The 14,735-nt window shown below is 36.8% G+C and overlaps 1 pseudogene; it reads left to right on the top strand.

Moving 5' to 3' along the window:
- The first annotated feature begins 475 nt into the window (after positions 1 to 475).
- Positions 476 to 1,961, top strand: LOC124918456 (annotated as a pseudogene).
- The last annotated feature ends 12,774 nt before the right edge of the window (positions 1,962 to 14,735 follow it).

Genomic DNA, 14,735 nt, shown 5'->3' with positions numbered 1-14,735 from the left:
CATTTTCCCCCATTTCCCTTTCTACATGTTTTTTCTTTCCCCTCTTCCCTCCCCCCGTGACGGTTGCTACCCCTCCCCAGTTGATCTCCCCCTCCGACTCACACGCCCCAAGCTGACTCCCCCACGACGGTTCCAACCCCAACCGACTCCCCCTTGATCGTCGGACGCCTACCCCTCGAGCCCGACTAGTCGTTGATCGCCAAACGCTTCCAAGCCGACTCCCGAAGATTGCCACGCCCCGAAGATGCTGAGCCCGACGTTCTCCCAACATTACTGAGATTAGTTCGACTACTCCCCAATGATTTTACTATTTTTGCATGTTGAGTATGAAGTTTTATGGTTTTAGGGTTTTAGTTTAGGGTTTAGGCTTTAGTTAGTTCTATTGTTTTGGTTTGAAATACTTTGATCCGAGAAATGTATAGTTTTTCCTTATACTGAATGGTTTGTGAACATTTTCACGTGGTGTGTAATTGAAATGCATGGTACGCAATTGAGTGGGTCGTGGGGTGGGGCGTGGGAGTGGTGCGTGGGCGTGGGCGTGGGCTTGGGCATGGGTGGTGCGTGGAGCGTGAGCTTGGGCGTGGGGTGGGGCGTGGCTTCAGGTATGCAATATGTAAAACTAGTTTAATAAGTTTATTAATAAGAAGGAATAGCTCAGTTGGGAGAGTATCTGACTGAAGATCTGAAGGTTAGGTCTTCAATCCGCAAAAGTTTTTTTTTCTAGGTGTTAGATCTGAAGACTGAAGAAATTAACAGATGTTAATCCTAATCTTATCAAGTCTATAAAGGTATATTTTAGCTTTGTCATGGAATATGACATACACACTGTACTTGATTTATCTACATTAGGCACCACATTATGGGTTATTTATATGATCTGGTTCAAATTAAGGTCAAGTTACATGGAAGATAAGGACAATTTTGCTCTCTATTACGTGGTGAGTACCTTTTATCTCACTTTTTTCCCCAATATATTGATTTTGGCTTGATCTGAAACCTAACATCAACTTTTTGTTGTTACACGTTGTTGCCATGTGTCGTCTTAGCCTTGTTAGTTCATCCATCGACATCTCATCATTTTATCAACAGGATCATTTGGGCATTTTGTGTATACTTAGAAGCTGTTTTTGTTCTTCCTCAGCTCCGGGTGATGCAAAATACTAAGGCAAGAATGATCTTACAATAACTTTTTGTTGTTATCGTTGAGTTCTATAGAGAGTAGGTTAATTCTTGTTTGCGTGTTTGACTCCACAGATTGTTGAGCCTTTTGCTGCTCACTATGTGTTTGCCCTAGGAGTTGCAAGGTTTTTGAGTTGTGCTCATTGGGTTCTCCAGGTTTGCCTTGAACTCTTTTTTTTGTATATGCTGAGTTAATCAAAATCCAAATGTGTGATTATCGTGCAATGGATGGTAATATTGTATTATGTTGTCATCTCTATCTTTTGTGTCCTCTGATAATTTGTTAGTTGACCTACCTTAAAATATGTCAATTTGGGACTTTTAGGCTGGAAGTATTAACTTGTCGTTATAAATTTAATAATTTCTGTAAAAAAAAATGGAATATGCCTGACATGAATTGAAGTAAAATGGTTGATTTGAAGTCTTTATGTGTTGCAATTAGAAGGATAATATTTTGTTTAACAGGTTTTGGATACTCGAGGTCGGCTACTGATAGCTATTGGTTATGTATTATGGCCTTCTATGGTTCTTATTTCAGAGATTGTCCAAACATTCATATTAGCCGACTTTTGCTATTACTATGTCAAAAGGTTTGATCTCTGCCGGAATACTCTTTATTTTATTCCAAATTGGTTAAGTCTTGCTTGATTCATTATTTGTCAGTGACATTCTTTTGCAGTATTTTCGAATGACAACTTGTATTACGTCTTCCCTCAGGGGTCGTTTGATGGGGCAAGTTTCGACTCTGGATACTTCTAGACTCGATTATATAATTTTTTTGCACTATTCATACATTAGTTTGAAGTTATTAAGAGCCAAATCTCTCAAACTTTTTATCCTCCAGTTTTAGAAAACTTGTAAATTTTGAGCAATTCTGGCAATTTACAGACATTAACTTATTTCTTTTATGTTCTCATTGTAGCAGTATTGTCACTGGTTCTTTCTTATCATAATTACTTCACTTATGCTTATTTTTGGTTGTGCTCTCTTATCTTATTTTAAATTCATTTATATTGGCATTGATGTTCAATGTTAACACAAACAAATTTAACATTAATCTGAAGAATTAACAGGGTTTCAATTTGGTAAAGGATGCTTGAGAATGTACTTTGAACAGTCTTGTCTATTATAATAAAAATCATTAATCATCTAGACATTAATCATCCTCACAGAATAGGCAGATGAAATACTTAGTTTCTTCTCATTATATAAATGACCACTCCGATTCTCCCTCCATTGGTAGGATCCAACTTTGTGTCTTGTTTCCAATATGTAGATCTAGTCTTACTTCCTCCATCTAGGTTGAGAGTTTGCTCAACAAATGGAACTTCATCATTAAAATATAATTGAATCACATAGCTGTAATAATAAAATAAAAAATAGTATTAATAGTAGGTAAGGACTAGACCAGACTATGCATGGAAAATATCAAAGATAAAGCCCACCTACAGGCAAGTATCAGAGAAATAAAAAGGAAAGTTTAAGAAATAATTAAATCATACAAGATAAATAGAATATGTATATACATCTAGGAAGCACATAAAAATAAAAATACATATATAGTATTGGATTTACATTATTAGTGTAGTTGATTGAGGAGTTCAATGGAGATTCCATTATATTATTAATTATAATTCATTATCACAAAATCAAATTGAATTTATGAATTCATGCCACTATTTTGCAATAGAAAAAAAAACATTTGCGGTGAAGGTGGATTGAACACCTGACCTTCAGATCTTCAATCAAATGCTCTCCCAACTAAGCTATTCCTGCTTATTAATAAACTTATTAAATTAGTTTTACATATTGAGTACCTTAAGCCACGCCCAAGCCACGCCCCACCCATGCCCAATCCACGCACCATCCATGCCCCACCCACGCCCAAGCCCACGCTCCACGCACCACACACGCCCACACCCCACGCCCCACTCCCCCGCCCCACGCCCCCCGCCCCACGCACCCCGCCCCACGCACCACCCCACGACCCACTCAATTGCGTACCACACATTTCAATTACCCCGTGAAAATGTTCACAAACCATTCAGTATAAGGAAAGACTATACATTTTTCGGATCAAAGTATTTCAAACCAAAACAATAGAACTAACTAAAGCCTAAACCCTAAACTAAAACCCTAAAACCATAAAACTTCATACTCAGCATGCAAAAACAGTAAAATCATCGGGGAGTAGTCGAACTAACCTCAATAATGCTAGGCGAATGTCAGGCTCAGCGTTTCCGGAGCTTGGCGATCGTCGGGAGTCGGCCTGGAAGCGTTTGGCGATCAACGGTTACTCGAGATCGAGGGGTAGATGTCCGACGATCATGGGGGACTCGGCTTGGGGCGTGGGAGTCGGAGGGGGAGAGCAACTGGGGATGGGTAGCAACCGTCGCGGGGGGAAGGGAAGAGGGGAAAGAAAAAACGGGCAGAAAGGGAAATGGGAGAAAAGGAAAAGGAAGAGGAAGAGGAAAAAAATTAGTAAGGGTGAAAGTGTCCAAAATTTAAAAAAATAGGTTAAAAATAAAACTGAAATTACTAAGGTCATTTTTTAGGATGACCCTCTTTTGAGGGTCATTTGATCAAATTTCCCCTATATCCTTAATGAGAATAAAACACGAAATCTAATGTTTTTTTAAGTAAAACATTTTATCACTTGAAGTACTCAATCTTATTAAGAATTATGATATTACCTAATTGAAGAACATTGGCTGCGGAAGCACCAAAGAATGTCGATCTTATAACTTTAAGTAGCCACTACTTCACATACATGTTCTTACTTCTCACATACATGTCGTGACGTGCAATCATCCGCGGTGTACAATTCTACTCAATGACCTTATGTTGTAGTCCACAATTCACATCATACTCGTACGAAAACAAATTTTAGAAATGAAATTCAACACTCGCAAAGCCAAACAACAATACTTATTGAGAGAACTTATAACTAATGATGTTATTGAGATGTGAGATGTTGGTGATAGACGTTGGTGATGAGAATGTTCCGCTGACCTGAAATTAGAAGCATAAGTACTTTCTCATCGTCGAGCTTGAAGTATTGATCAATTCTTCGACCTAACCACCACAATGCTCGGAGATGCTCTTAAAAGTACCACAGAATGTAGAGCGAAATCTCTAAATCTTTTGAATTTGTTTCTTTTCAAATAGAGATAAACATACATTCCATCTTTATGCAAATTCAATCCACATCATAGACAAAAATTAAAGCGAGAAATTAGGAAACGGAAATTAATGTTCATTTCAAATGTAATCAAACCTATGTTAGGCCAATTTCTCAAAGTAATCATCATTTCTGACGTCTAATTAAAAATAATTAAATTTTAACTTTTTTCTATAGAATTTGCGACGTCTAAATGTTTATACGGGCATTTGGGACGTCATTTGTGATGAAAAAGTTACCTCAAAAAATTCCTGCAAATTTTCAATTCATTTTTTACGGTTTTTTGACAAATTATTAAATTTTCGATGCTAAACATTTTATGGATTTTATCACGAACATTTACTATCCTAATTTTGCGATGTCTAATCATGCATCAATTATTTGCGTTTCCTTGATTTATTAATACTTGTGACAGATTGTAGTTTGTGTGATAAATACCGTCGCAAAACCCGTTGAATATCATTGACGGTCTCCAACTATTGGTAAATTTGCGTCGTTAATAAAGCATTTTTTGGTAGTGATATATATATATATATATGTGATGAGAGAAAAAATTAAAAATAATTAATTAAAAGAAATAATATATATATTATATATATATATTATATTATATTATATTATATTATATTATATTATATTATATTATATTATATTATATTATATTATATTATATTATACACTAAGATAAAAAAAATTATTTAGGAAAAAGAAATTTGTAATTATTGAGTTTAATAAATTGGAAGAATACTAAATTAATCCATGATATTGTAACAATTTCTTAAATTTATTTCTAACCTATTGTTTATATGCTTAAAATTGGTAAAAAAATTTAAATTTATTAAATTAACGGTAATTAATTAACTGTAATTAAATGACGGTGTTAAATTTTTGTACACTGCCTTTATTTATTTTTCAACATGTAATTAAATTTATTTATCAAACAGATCCTAACCTAAGTAACCCACATATCTCTTACCCACTTACTGTTGGGTTTTGCAACAGCAAAACTATGGATCTTCTTAGAAATCAAAACCTGTAGCAAATCAGATTCCAAATCGTCTATGACGATAAACAGATTACCAAGAACTGAAATAGCACAAAGCAATAAACGACAACACAATATACGTGGTTCGGTCAAAATCGACCTACGTCCACGGGAGGGATAAGTTTCACTAAATCAAACAAATGTCAATAGTAGAAACTTACATGCCCTGCTCTCAAATGAAAGAAGTGATTACACTAGGAATGATTGGACTACTCCACAATCAAAAGCTCCCTCAATCTCTCACTCTGGATCAGCCAAAGAACAAGAAGAAGAAGGAAACCTGAAACCCTAGATCTGTAATTCACTCTCTCTCTATTTGCTCTGTTATGAGAAAAATACCCAAAAAAGTATTTATACTCTAACCCGTTTTCTAAAAAAGAAAACCCTGACCCGTTTACCCGGAATTAAAAAAAAAAACCCGCCCGTAATGGCAAGGAACACCAACAATTCTCCCCCTTCCGAGCCATGGGAGAATGTTGCTATCAACATTCATCATCGTGACGCTTCTGCCAGAACCATTCCGGCTTTGGCACAACATATCTCATGCTTTCCTCTTGGCAAGCCCTTTGTCATCATATCTGACCCGTTCTCATCTGTATGCACTTTCTCCAAGTATAACTCCTTCTTCTCGAGCACTTCACGGATCCAATGGTACCTTCTTTGGATGTGTTTTGAACGTGAATGGAAACTTGGATTCTTGCTCACATGTATAGCACTCTGTGAGTCACTAAACACCACAAACCTGTCTTGTGCAATGCCAATTTCTTTCAACAATTCTTTCATCCATCTCATTTCTTTACAACATTCAGTAATGGCAATATATTCAGCTTCTGTAGTAGACAAAGCAACACATTTCTGTAGACGAGACTGCCATGATACAGCTCCTCCTCCAAAAGTAAACAAATACCCTGAAGTTGATCTCATTGTGTCAATATCACCACTCATATCTGAATCAGAAAACCCTTCAACATGTGACTTTCCAGTACCATAACACAAAGCGTATTTGGAGGTCCCTCGAAGATATCTCATTAGCCACTTAACCGCTTCCCAGTGTGTCTTACCAGGATTTGAAAGAAAACGACTAAGTACTCCAACTGCATGAGCTATATCCGGTCTTGTACAGACCATTGCATACATCAGACTGCCTATTGCTGAAGCATATGGAACACTACACATTTCTTGTCTTTCCTCTTCATCCTTGGGAGACATTGTCTTGTTTATTTTCAAGTGTGTAGCCAATGGACAAGCAACTGGCTTTGCCTTGTCCATACAGAATCGTTTTAGAATCTTCTCAATATATCTCTCTTGAGATAACCATAGCCTTTTCTTCACCCGATCACGAATGACCTGCATTCCAAGAATTTGTCTTGCTTGACCCAAGTCTTTCATCTCAAAAGACTTAGCCAAATCCTTTTTCAACTTGGCAATCTTGAGCTTGTCTCTCCCAACAATCAGCATGTCATCAACATATAGGAGAAGTATAATAAAATCATTAGAAGCAAACTTTTGCACAAAGACACAATGATCTGTAGACGTCTTCATGTACCCATGGATGGTCATGAACGACTCAAACTTAAGATACCACTGCCTTGGTGCTTGCTTCAAACCATACAGACTTTTGACAAGTTTGCACACCTTGCTTTCCTCACCTTTCTTATTATAACCTTCAGGTTGCTCCATATAAACATCTTCATCCAAATCACCATGGAGAAATGCAGTCTTGACATCAAGTTGTTCAACCTCAAGATCCATACAAGCAGCTAGACTTAACACCACCCGGATAGAAGTCATCTTCACTACCGGTGAGAAAATCTCATCATAATCGATTCCATGCCTCTGGCCAAAACCTTTGACAACCAGCCTAGCCTTGTATCTTGTCTTGCTATCATCACCTTCTTGCTTGATCTTGTACACCCATTTATTTTGTAATACTTTCATGTTCTCTGGTCTTTCAACTAGATCATATGTGCCATTTTTCAGCAATGACTTCATCTCTTCATCCATGGCAGCTAGCCATTCTTTCTTATGAGCATCCTCAAGAGCCTCCTTATAGCATATAGGCTCCCCACAATCAGTTAGAAGAACATACTCTGTAGCAGGATACTTAGAACTTGATCTTTTCTCCCTAGTAGACCTCCGAAGTACCTCTGTTTGTTGATTCTGTTGATTTCCATCTTCTTGTTGAACTTCAAAATCAACCTCAACATTATCACCAAGATCAGTTTCAGTATTAGTATCATTTCTATGGCCTACAGCTTGACCCTGAGGAACATCATCATCACTATCTGAGTCTGAAGCTACATGTGGCCTTGTCTCCTCAACATCATGAGACAACTCAAGACCAGAAAGGTCACGTATGTATGCATCAAGCTTTTCACCATCTTCAAAATTCTCAATAGTCTGATCTTCAAGGAATACCACATCCCGGCTTCTCAAAACCTTCTTATCAACTGGGTCATAACACCTGTATCCCCACTTTTCATCACCATACCCCAAAAATATGCATTGTCTGGTTTTTGCATCTAGCTTAGACCTCTCATCTTTTGGAACATGCACAAAAGCTCTGCAACCAAAAACACGTAAATAGTCATAATTAACATCTTTACCTGACCAGACGCTTTCTGCACACTTATTATTCAATGGCTTGGAGGGAGAACGGTTGATCACATACACTGCAGTGCTCATGGCTTCAGCCCAGAAATGCTTAGCCAACCTGGCATGGGAGAGCATACTCCTCATCCGTTCCAACATTGTTCTGTTCATCCTCTCTGCCACACCATTTTGTTGTGGAGTCTTGGGCACAGTCTGTTCATGTCGAATACCCTGCTCTTTGCAATAATCATCAAATGAGCCTATGTACTCTCCCCCATTATCTGACCGCACCCTCATCAGTTTTCTTCCTGTCTCTCTTTCAACCAGCTTGTGAAAGACCTCAAACCTTGCTGCAACCTCATCCTTGGACTTTATAGCATAAGCCCAAACCTTCCTAGATGCATCGTCTATGAAGGTTACAAAATAGGAAGCACCGCCTATGGATTTAATCTTCATAGGACCACAAACATCTGTATGGACCAATTCAAGGACATTCTTTTTCAGTTCAACTTTTGACTTACTGAAGGAGACTCTGTTCTGCTTACCCTTCAAGCAATGCTCACAATTTTCAAGATGAGCATCCTTGAGATTCAGCAACTCATTCCTCTTGATCAAAACATTCAGCCCCTTTTCACTAATGTGACCTAATCTCTTGTGCCACAACTCAGAGGATGACTCCATTAAAATAGAATATGCCGCATCATAGACAATTTTCAAATTTGTCTTGTATAAGGAACAACATTTCTTACCTCGTGCAATAACCAATGAACCCTTGCTTAGCTTCCATGCTCCACCACTGAAAACATTATGGTATCCTCCATCATCGAGCTTACCTGCTGAAATCAAATTCATTCTCAAATCAGGAACATGTCTTACATCTCTCAATGTCAGGAAGCAACCCATGTTTGTCTCAATTCTAACATCACCCAGACCAGCTATCTTGGACACACCACTGTTACCCATGCGAACCTCACCATAATCACCAGCTTTGTAGGACTGAAAGTAACCTTTGTGTGGAGTTATATGGAATGAGGCACCTGTGTCAACAACCCATGCTGTTTCATTTGAAGATGTGCTAAGACAGGAGTCTTGACAGTTAGAAGCATATGTCAGTTCACCATCTGAAGCATAAGCAGATGTATCTGCACTCTGTTCTTTCTTTTCTCTGGGCTTCACTGTACCCTTCGCTTTATTATTTTTAAATTTCCAGCACTCATTTTTCCAGTGACCCATTTTGCCACAGTAATGGCAAGCACCATCCTTCTTTGGAGCTCTAGACTTGCTTCTAGACTTTCCCCTGCTCGAACCACTTCTATTATCTTTTGATCTTCCTCTATCAGCCACCAACATATCAGACTTAGAGGGTTTATCCCCCTTTCGATTCTCCTCATCAAGTAAGGAACTGGTGACAAATGCCATGTTGACTTTACCATTTGGTGCTGAGTTGCTGAGAGTGATAATAAGTGTCTCCCAACTTGCAGGCAAAGATCCAAGGACTAAAAGTGCTTGCACCTCATCATCAAAGTTTATCTTCATACTACTCAGCTGATTCAAAATATTTTGAAATTCATTCAAGTGCTCAGCAATTGATTTATTATCAATGTACTTCAGATTCACCAGCCTTCGTACCAGTGCTGCTTTATTCCCTGCTGACCTCCCAGCATAGAGAGCTTCAAGTTTGCTCCACACACCATACGCTGTAGTCTCATTCTCAACATGGTGCACAACATTTACACCAACCCAGGAACGAATAAAGCTGCAGGCCTTTCTATCTATCTTTTTCCAATCAGCCTCTTTTGTAGTCTCAGGTCTAACACCCTCATTTTCAATTGCTTCATTCAAATCATCTGAAACTAACAGATCACTGATCATCAGTTTCCATTGCCTGTAGTTTGTACCATTCAGACTCACCATATCAGGTCTAGATTTCCCCATTATTACTGCCTTAACAACTGACAAAAACACCAGCAAAGAAACCAGTTGATCTCTTCTATGAATTTCGCCAAATAACCAGCAGAGCACTCTGCTCCAATGTTAAAACAGATAACCAATCAATACTGCTCTGATACCACTGTTGGGTTTTGCAACAGCAAAACTATGGATCTTCTTAGAAATCAAAACCTGTAGCAAATCAGATTCCAAATCGTCTATGACGATAAACAGATTACCAAGAACTGAAATAGCACAAAGCAATAAACGACAACACAATATACGTGGTTCGGTCAAAATCGACCTACGTCCACGGGAGGGATAAGTTTCACTAAATCAAACAAATGTCAATAGTAGAAACTTACATGCCCTGCTCTCAAATGAAAGAAGTGATTACACTAGGAATGATTGGACTACTCCACAATCAAAAGCTCCCCCAATCTCTCACTCTGGATCAGCCAAAGAACAAGAAGAAGAAGGAAACCTGAAACCCTAGATCTGTAATTCACTCTCTCTCTATTTGCTCTATTATGAGAAAAATACCCAAAAAAGTATTTATACTCTAACCCGTTTTCTAAAAAAGAAAACCCTGACCCGTTTACCCGGAATTAAAAAAAAAACCGCCCGTAATGGCAAGGAACACCAACACTTACCTCCTCATCTCCCATGGCGGCTCTTTCCGACTGGTATCATTTGCGGCATTATAGTGAACCCATCGTAGGGGTATTATTGAGATTCAGATGGATCGACTACAGATCTAATTCCTTCAACGTTTCAAACCACCGCTTATTCTCATACCGCCATAGGTAAAAATCATGTTTGTGAAGTTAATAGATTTTATTTCTCCGAGAATGGTTTAGGTACAGTTGATTGTTAGGATATATTTCTTAAATCTAACAATAGTTTTGGGACAAAACAAAGTTCTCTATTTTTTCCTTCTGGATATTGGTTTTGGATCCGTTAGAGAAGTGTCACGGCATCCTCCTAAAAAATCTAAACCTAAATGACTAAAGGGTTTCAACAATAGAATAGACGGCCAAGATGAAGACAAGACAATCCAACGGCTCATATTATAACATACATTTATAATTAATCTGTTATTATTAATTAATGAAATATTTGATAATTACCTAAATACCCTTATTCTTATATATAAAGGGATTAGATTTGTAAAAAGAGAATCACTTTTGATTTAATGAAAAACTTACTTCTTCCTTATTTTCTTGATTCCATCTCTTTTCTCATTCAATCTTTATCTCATCTCTCCTTATTTCAAACTCACCATCTTCATCCCCTCCCTGTTTGACATCATCCACAAGTAGTACAAGCAGCACGCTACACTGGTATCAGAGCCAACGATCTTCTGACCGTTGGAAATCCATTTTTTTCCCCCGCTTTCACTGCAAGAAAAAGAAACAAGAACTGGTTATTCGCGTCATGGTTAGAAAAAGATCGAAAATGGAGAATCAAGATTCCAAGAAAAACCCGGATCACATCAACGAATGTTTGAAGGAACACAATTCTATAATTCAAAGCTTAGAAGATTCTGTTCTACAAATCAATGAGCAATTAAGTATTCAGAAAAAGAGTTTTGAGGACCTTAATGCTCAAATAGATCTAAAATTCAACAATTTATAAAAGGGATTCGAGACGGCGATCGAAACATTGATACAACAAATTAACAACAATAATACTACCAGCAATCAGGGCAATCCAAGAGAACATCGGGGGTATCATAACAATCCAGCATTAAACGTTAATCCAAATACAAGAGGCGCTCATACAAGTAACGTTCAAACTCCTAATACAAACAACGTTCAGCCGGATAATATAAATGCAAGAAGGGATCATAACCGTGAAGAAGATAATTTTATATTTCAAGAAATATAATAATTATCATGATCAACACAATTTCGGACAGCCAAGACCATATCACATTCATAAAAGTCTAACAAGAATAGATTTTCCTAAATTCGACGGAAAAGATGTGGATGGCTGGATATATTCAGCAGAAGAATTTTTTGCGGTTGATGACACCCCTCCAAATATTAAGGCAAGAATTGCTCGATTACACTTCATCGACAAAGCAAGAATGTGGTATACAAACTACAGATCAAGGTTAGACCCTAATATGATAGTAACATGGGATATGCTTAAAGGAGAAGTTAAAAAGAAGTTCGGTTTAACAATATTTGATGCCCCAATGAGCGATTTAATGAACCTTAAACAATCAGGAACTGTAGAAGCACATAATGACAAATTTACAGAAATTTCCTACAAACTTTCTAGAATGCCCAATGATTACATGATGGATTGCTACTTTGGAGGACTTAGACCAGAAATTGCCAATCCGATTAGACTACTCAATCCTACAAATATCAATGATGCTATGGCAATGGCCCGAGTTCAAGAAGCAACATATACGTCTTATGCTAAACAAGCACATTTGTACAACAACGGTCCTCCATTGCTCCCAACTCCGGCCAAAAGACCATTCAACAATAATTCTAACAGATTCAATTTCAAAAGAATAGATCCTAAAGTCGTAGTGGAAAAAAGGGCAAGAGGAGAATGCTATCATTGTCCAGAAAAATTTGACTCTACACACAAATGCAAGGCAATTGTGTATACATTGGAAGCTTCCGAAAATATTGAACTGCCTAATGACGAAGAAATAGAAGTAACGGATACAGAAATAGAAGACTTATCTGCAGTTTCATTGAATGCTTTGACAGGAACAAATTATTATAAAACAATGACAGTACCTGGGTATATCAAGGAAGTAGCCGTCAATATTCTTATCGATTCAGGCAGTACACATAATTTCATAAATGCTAACCTAATGCCTTTAATTAATCACCCTGTTTCAGTTACTAATCCTTTGCAGGTTTCAGTAGCAGATGGGTCTACATTACAGAGTACACAATTTTATTCTCAAATACCATGTTCAATACAAGACTACCATTTTAACACGAATTTGAGAATTTTAAAAATGACTAGTTATGACTTGATTCTAGGAATAGAGTGGCTTATTAAATTGTCAGATATTTCATGGAATTTCAAACAATTAACAATGTCATTTTCTTCCCATGATAAAAGGTTTACGATCAATAGTCTTACATCTACTATGCCTAATGAGAGAAAACAAACGACAAGTTTCAAAAAAGAAATTAAGTTTGACAAAGCTACATCATTGACAAATTGTGTTTCACTATCTCCTCAATTTTTTTCAATCTATACTAACACCAGTTTTGAGATGCCAATAGAACAACTAAACTTACTTTTGGATGAGTTTAACTTTTTATTCCAGGATCCAACAGAGTTGTCTCCCATTAGACAGCAAGATCATCAGATTGTTCTAAAGGAGGGAGCGATCCCAATTAGCCTCAACCCCTACAGGTACCCTGCATTATATAAAACAGAAATTGAAAAACTGATTGTAGAAATGTCTAAACAAGGTATAATTAGACCTAGTAACAGTGCATTTGCAACACCTGTCATTTTAGTTAAGAAAAAAGATATGAGTTGGAGACTTTGTATAAATTATAGGAAACTAAATAGCATGACAGTTAAAAATAAGTTTCCTATACCTATTATAGAGGAATTACTTGATGAACTTCATGCTAGCTGTATATATACCAAACTGGATTTAAAAGCTGGATTTCATCAAATTCGTATGAACCCAAAAGATATACATAAAACGGCATTTAAAACTCATGAAGGGTTATATGAATTTCTAGTCATGCCGTTCGGTCTAACTAATGCTCCTTCTACATTTCAATGTATCATGAATACAATATTCAAACCATATTTGCGAAAATTTGTCTTGGTATTTTTCGATGATATACTTGTGTATAGCAAAAATTGGAAGGATCACTTAACTCATATTCGATTAGTTTTCGATATTCTGAAACAACATACATTCTTTCTGAAAAAATCTAAGTGTTCTTTTGCCTCAAAAAAAGAGAATACTTAGGTCATATTATCTCAGTTGATGGAGTAGAAGCAGATCCTGATAAATTGTTAGCAATGAAACATTGGCCTATTCCTACAACAATTAAAATGCTAAGAGGGTTTTTAGGACTAACAGGCTATTATAGAAGATTTATATGTAATTATGGTTTAATTGCTAGACCACTAATTAATTTGTTGAAAAAAGATAGTTTTGTATGGTCTGAAATCTCACAAGAAGCTTTTGAAAAATTAAAAACAGCAATGTGTACCCCACCAGTTTTGGCATTACCTGATTTTAATGACACATTCATTGTAGAGACAGATGCAAGCAATATTGGTATGGGGGCTGTTTTACTTCAGAATTGGCAACCCATAGCATTCATAACCAAGTCTCTTTCTCCTAATAATAAACTTCTTCCTGCATATGAGAAAGAGTTACTTGCGTTAATTATGGCTGTGAAAAAATGGAAATCATATCTACAATTTAAGCCTTTCATAGTTAAAACTGATCATGAACCGTTAAAATATCTATTGGAGCAGAGAATACACACAGTTAGTCAGGAAAAATGGTTATATAAGCTTATAGGGTTTGATTTTTCTGTTACCTATAAAAAAGGTAAAGAAAATATTGTTGCAGATGCTCTTTCAAGAGTGGAGGGTCATTGTTGGGCTCTTTCTACTATTCATTCACCTTTTTTAGATACTATTTCATCATTATGGAATACTGATCCAAATCTTAGAAATATTATTATGGATATTCAAAAAGATGTATACACTCACCCTTACTATTCTTATACCAACAATCATCTTAGAAGGAAAGGCAAACTAGTAATAGGATTTGACACGGATCTTAGA

Source organism: Impatiens glandulifera, unplaced genomic scaffold (assembly GCF_907164915.1).
Source record: "Impatiens glandulifera unplaced genomic scaffold, dImpGla2.1, whole genome shotgun sequence".
NCBI classification, from domain to species: domain Eukaryota; kingdom Viridiplantae; phylum Streptophyta; class Magnoliopsida; order Ericales; family Balsaminaceae; genus Impatiens; species Impatiens glandulifera.
Note: the sequence above shows the minus strand (reverse complement) of the source record. Positions and strands in the feature narration are given on the sequence as shown.